This window comes from Apodemus sylvaticus, chromosome 1 (assembly GCF_947179515.1).
Source record: "Apodemus sylvaticus chromosome 1, mApoSyl1.1, whole genome shotgun sequence".
Taxonomy (NCBI): Eukaryota; Metazoa; Chordata; class Mammalia; order Rodentia; family Muridae; genus Apodemus; species Apodemus sylvaticus.
Genome location: NC_067472.1, coordinates 115,076,740 through 115,082,006, shown reverse-complemented (window position 1 = coordinate 115,082,006; position 5,267 = coordinate 115,076,740). Strand labels below are relative to the sequence as shown.

Below are 5,267 nucleotides of genomic sequence, written 5' to 3'. Positions count from 1 at the left end.
CCCATGTTCGGGAAAGACTCAACGAAGCAGTATTCAGCAAAACCAGAACGGGGAAGTGGGAAGGGGTGGGTGGGAGGACAGGGGGAGAGAAGGGGGCTTATGGGACTTTCTGGGAGTGGAGGGGATAGGAAAGGGGAAATCATTTGAAATGTAAATAAAAAATATATCGAATAAAAAAAAAAAGAAACAGTTGCTGAGGGTGCTGTGGTTAGAAGAGCGGATTCTAGGTCTCCATGTTAGGAGGTGCGAACCCGAAGGTCGATCCAGAAATGGGACACTGGTCTTCAGACACTGAAGAGGAAAGCAGAAGCAAGAGAAAAAAAGAAACATCGGAAGCAGCCTCTTCAAGACAGCAAGACATACAGCCTCAAGTAGGGCAGGAGGAGGCCAAAGTTCGAGTCAAGATCCTGCTCTAGAGACCACCAGCCTCGCTCATGCTCACATTCTTATGAGAGAAGACGCAGGAGCAGATCAAGTGGCAGCTCTTCTTATAACTCCAGAAGTAAAGAACGTCGCAGTCGTTCATTTGAAATCCTATAGAGTTCAAAGCTCTCGGTCAAAAAGCAGAACAAGAAATTCCAGGTCAAGACCTCGTCCACACTCACATAGTAGAAACAGTGAAAGACTCCAGTCACAAAAGAACTTGGAGTAGGTCCAGGGTCAGAGACAGAAGTCCGGGATAAAGGGAAAAGAGAAAAGGAGAAGGATAAAGGCAAAGGTAAAGAAGCAGATAGCATCAAAGGCAGGGATTCTGGAAACCTCAAAGCTGAATTAGAACCTCTGCCTCCAGCTGAGCAGGCCAAAGCCAGACTACAATTGGTCCTTGAAGCTGCTGCAAAAGCTGAGGAATCCTTAAAAGCCAAAGAAAGAAGTGAGGAAGAAGCAAAGAGAAGAAAAGAAGACCAAGCCACCCTGGTAGAACAAGTGAAAAGAGTAAAAGAAATTGAAGCAATTGAAAGTGATTCTTTTGTTCAGCAGAGATTCAGATCATGTAAAGACATCAGTAGAACCAAGTGAAGTAAAGCATTGTGATGCCAGCTGGTGTGATCAGGACCGGCATCAGCAGCTGCTGACCCACCCAGCACTGGGAAGAAAATAGACCCCGACAGCATCCCCAAGGCTATCAAGGACCGTGATGACAGTTCTCTAGCTCACCCAAATTTATTTGTTGAAAAAGTTGAAGCTGAAGAAAAGTGGTTTAAGAGATTAATTGTACTCCAACAAGAAAGACTGATGGGCAGTGCTGTGGCCTAAGCAATAGACTTATGATTGAATTGACAGTAACCTTGAAAATTTAGGTTTTAAAATACCAATATTAACTTTCACTCTTAAAAATAAGTTAGCCAATTACATAAAAAAGATATCTGATTTCCTCCCTCATGTTCAACTAAATATGTGGTAACTTGAATTGTGAATCCAGTTATAAAAGTTCTGAGTGCATGAACATATGTCAATAAAGCAAATAATAAAAAATATCAGTGTTGAAATAAATGAAAACCAGAAAAGAAAAAAAGTTGCTGAAATCATTGGCTAATACAAACCAAATAAACAGTAAGAATATCTATGGATAAGACAGTTGCCTTTGTAATTATAGGAGACTGAAATGTGTGGTGTGACAGGCAAGCAAACAAATTGTAATGCAATCACCAGGAGGAGGCAGCAAATTCACCTTTGTCACAGTTTACTGTATAACTGAACTTAGTTGCTTCTGTTTGGGGAATAGTTATTTTAGGGTACTTCCCTTGACACCCCAAAGATTGTGACTTTTATGAAAGAATAGTTCACTAAGGCCTAATAAGGTCACAAGCTCCTTGGAAATGTTCCAAGTCCTCATGCTATATAGAAATTCTCCTCTGAGTTTCTGTAGATTGTCAGCGCTGGCCATCAGAGTTTGAAAGGACAGTAGATTTTGTCCACCTTCATTTCCACATAGGACAGATGTGAATCTGTTCATGCAAATTTATCACATGATTTTCAGCAAGTGAAACTCCAAGTGAGAGCTCTTGAGACCTGAGCTATATTCTGTTGATGTGCAAAATCCATGTACCCTGTGCCCAGAACATGTGTGGGTAATTCTTCACCAGGGATTTTTTATATTATTAGGAACTTTGTCTATCAGAAGAGCAAGCCAAGCTGACTCAGTAATTAAGTAAGCTAATGTATACGTTTTAAAGGGCATTTCTTACACCCACATTGACTTTTCCCCTATGGTTCTAAAGGTTTTAAATGTCATGAGCCCACAATCCAGGTCAGTCTGGCTAGAAGCAGTGTATCTGGTCTCCTGAAGAACAATGCCTGAATCACTGTAATACAGGAGGTGTGGTTGAGGAGGAGGCTGCTTGCTGACAAGAGAGCCCTTGAATGCTTCCACACATTCACTGTGGGTGTATGCTAATTGTTAACTGTGAGTGAGGCTGAGATACCCAATTCAGCCACTGGCTGAACAGAGCTCCCTGTGGTCTTCTGCACATGTCCCCTGGCATCAAGTAGTTCAGGAGCAACAACAGCAAGTTATAGAAGTTTATGAGTCTCAGTTTCCCCATAAAATGGGAACAACATGTTCAAGCTTATAGGGGACAGAAGACTATGAAGGCACAGATACCTACATGCTTCCTTGTCGTGTGGCCTTGGTAGAGGAGCATCCATTTTCACTCTTCTAGTTTACTATAGACATCTTGCTTCTGAAGGTCAATTATGCTGTACATATAATGCCACCCTATAAATTTCTATGTACAAATCACCACAGAGGAAGACATTTCCTTCCCTTTCTTGCATTTATTTGTTTGAAATTAAATATAGCTGTTACTGAAAATCAATTTTTCTTACCTACTTCCAATTGCAGTGTTGTTTACTTTTCTATGGACATCAGGGAGTATTCTTCAATTTCTTAAAACCCTCCATAGCATCCAGCATAGAGTAGAACTCTTGGAAACCTTCATTAAATATTTACCAGCTGCCTGAAGTTGTAAAGTTGTAAGCAAGAGATAAGGGCACAGCTTGAAGTTCATGTTGTCCTTGCTAGGCTAAGCTTCTTCATGTAGTGTGTTTGGCTGCTGGGATCCCTAAGATTTTTAGATCTGTTGTCAGTGGGAGAAGCACAGGACAAGAAATTCCTTTTGGACAAGATGGGAGTGGTGCTGTTGGTATCTGTGATGTCAACTTGTTAGTTTCATCCCCTATAGAGAGATTGTCTTACTTATCATTTAGACTCACTCAACTTCCTCACACAGTGCCTGGAGCACAGTAATTAATATTGTTGGAATAAATGAACAAAGCCCACTTATCTGAAAAATGGTCTCTTGAGTGATGTACTCATCCAGACAGACATCAGTTATCAATGAACATCTACTAGATACCAGGCATTTGTCCCAATGGCCCCTTCTTTAAAGCATTAAAAAAAACAGATATCAATCCTAGAAATCATGAAGCTCATATCAGAAATATGTACAAATAAGGGACATACAATTTTCTGTTATAGTGTAATAAATATGTCATGGAGAGAAAATTATAGCTAGTCAGGAAGTGTTTATCTTTGTGGGTGATGTAGTATAATACAAGAGTCCAGGAAGGCACATCTGAAAGGGTAAAAGACCTTAAATAAACACTTACAGGAGGTGAGAGGCTAAATGGTGTATTAAGTAGTGGAAGGCAAAATTGATAGCAAGTATGCAGGGGTGGAGTCAGCAGCTGGCTTAGCATTTTCAAGAAACAAACCGACCCAGCTGTCATGGCTTAAGTATAGTTGGTGAGAATGACTCAATAAAAATTTAACCTCACTTATAGTTTTATTTCTACTGTACAGAGGGTAATATTATATATCTGTTCTTATAATAGCTTGTCTATTGGAAATGATAGCATTCTTCAGTAGATTTCTGAATCAGGTGAAAATTTGCAATTTAGATGCTACAAAGCTGTCCTCTAATTAATCCACCCACTCCTTCTTTGATGAATTCATTTACCAACAATATTTCTTGAGCATCATGACTAACTAGAGATTACATTATTGAAGCAATGTGATAAAATAAAAAAATATGTTTTATGTGTATTCTAAAATAATCCTCACATAGCCTAGCAATATAGTTTATTTTAAACTATCACTTTCAGATGGAATTTATGTATCAAGAATATATTTAAATATCGTGTCTGTCATCAAGGAGTTTATTTTCTTGACAGAGAATTAAGATGCTTACATATATAACATAGCAGATTTTTAAAATATGATGGTTCTGTCAAGTTGATGTAATTTTGATAATGGAACAGGTACAAACTCCTCTCACTCACATTTTCCCTTTGAAAATACAGCTGTTTCTGAAATACATTTGTATGCTTGATAAGCTCAGACACATGTCAGTATCCTCAAGGACCAGTGTTCTCTTTCCACATGAAAATGTCATGTGTGCTTTGACTTACCCATGTCCCAAAACACATCAGCAACAGAGGATGATCTTGTTGGACACCAAATCGGGGAGAAGCCCTTGGTCCTGGAAAGACTTGATTCTGTAGTGCAGAGGAATATCAGGACAGGGAAGCAGGGATGGATTGATTGGAGAAGGGGAAATGGCTTACAGGATTTTGGGGGTAGTGGGAAACCAGGAAAGGGGACAACGTTTGAAGTGTAAATAAAGAATATACTTAACTAAAAAAAAAAAAAAGAAGAAGAAGAAAAAAAATGTCCTGTGGTTGAAAGGCACTTTCGCCTCAACGTCTGAAGAGATGAACTCAATACCACAAGGTCAGAATATGAATCTGCCACTTCAGTTTTACAATATCTTTCGTCTTCATTTGGGAAACCTTTTAAAATAAATGGTACTTGTGATTGTTTCTTAATGTTTTTTTCAGAGTGTTTTGTGTGTGTGTGTGTGTGTGTGTGTGTGTGTGTCTGTGGTTCTCTGTCCATGCATGCACTAGTATTGAAGTTGATAAACTTCAATAATAGAACAGGATGTTTTGTCTCATCTAAAACTCTTTCTCAGTCACCCAAATTAATTATTTATTCTCATTTCCCATTAATCTGTTTTAAGGAACAACCTTGACCCTCTTTCCATTATCACTCACTAATTATATCAATCATGTTCAATAGATAAAAAATGTCTTGACTTCACTGTTTAAAACTTGCTGTCTCAACAGCACTGGGAATAAGAGGAGGAACTAGTGAGTTTAATTAACTAATAAATAATTGAAAACCACTTTGCCACATAGAATGCTCAGGACACCCTAACAGCCTGGATTTGGCTTTTGCATGCAGTTGCAGCCAATGAGTAACATGT

At 39.0% G+C, this 5,267-nt stretch overlaps 1 pseudogene; it reads left to right on the top strand.

Moving 5' to 3' along the window:
• The first annotated feature begins 269 nt into the window (after positions 1-269).
• On the top strand, positions 270-1,254 carry LOC127666061 (serine/Arginine-related protein 53-like; annotated as a pseudogene).
• The last annotated feature ends 4,013 nt before the right edge of the window (positions 1,255-5,267 follow it).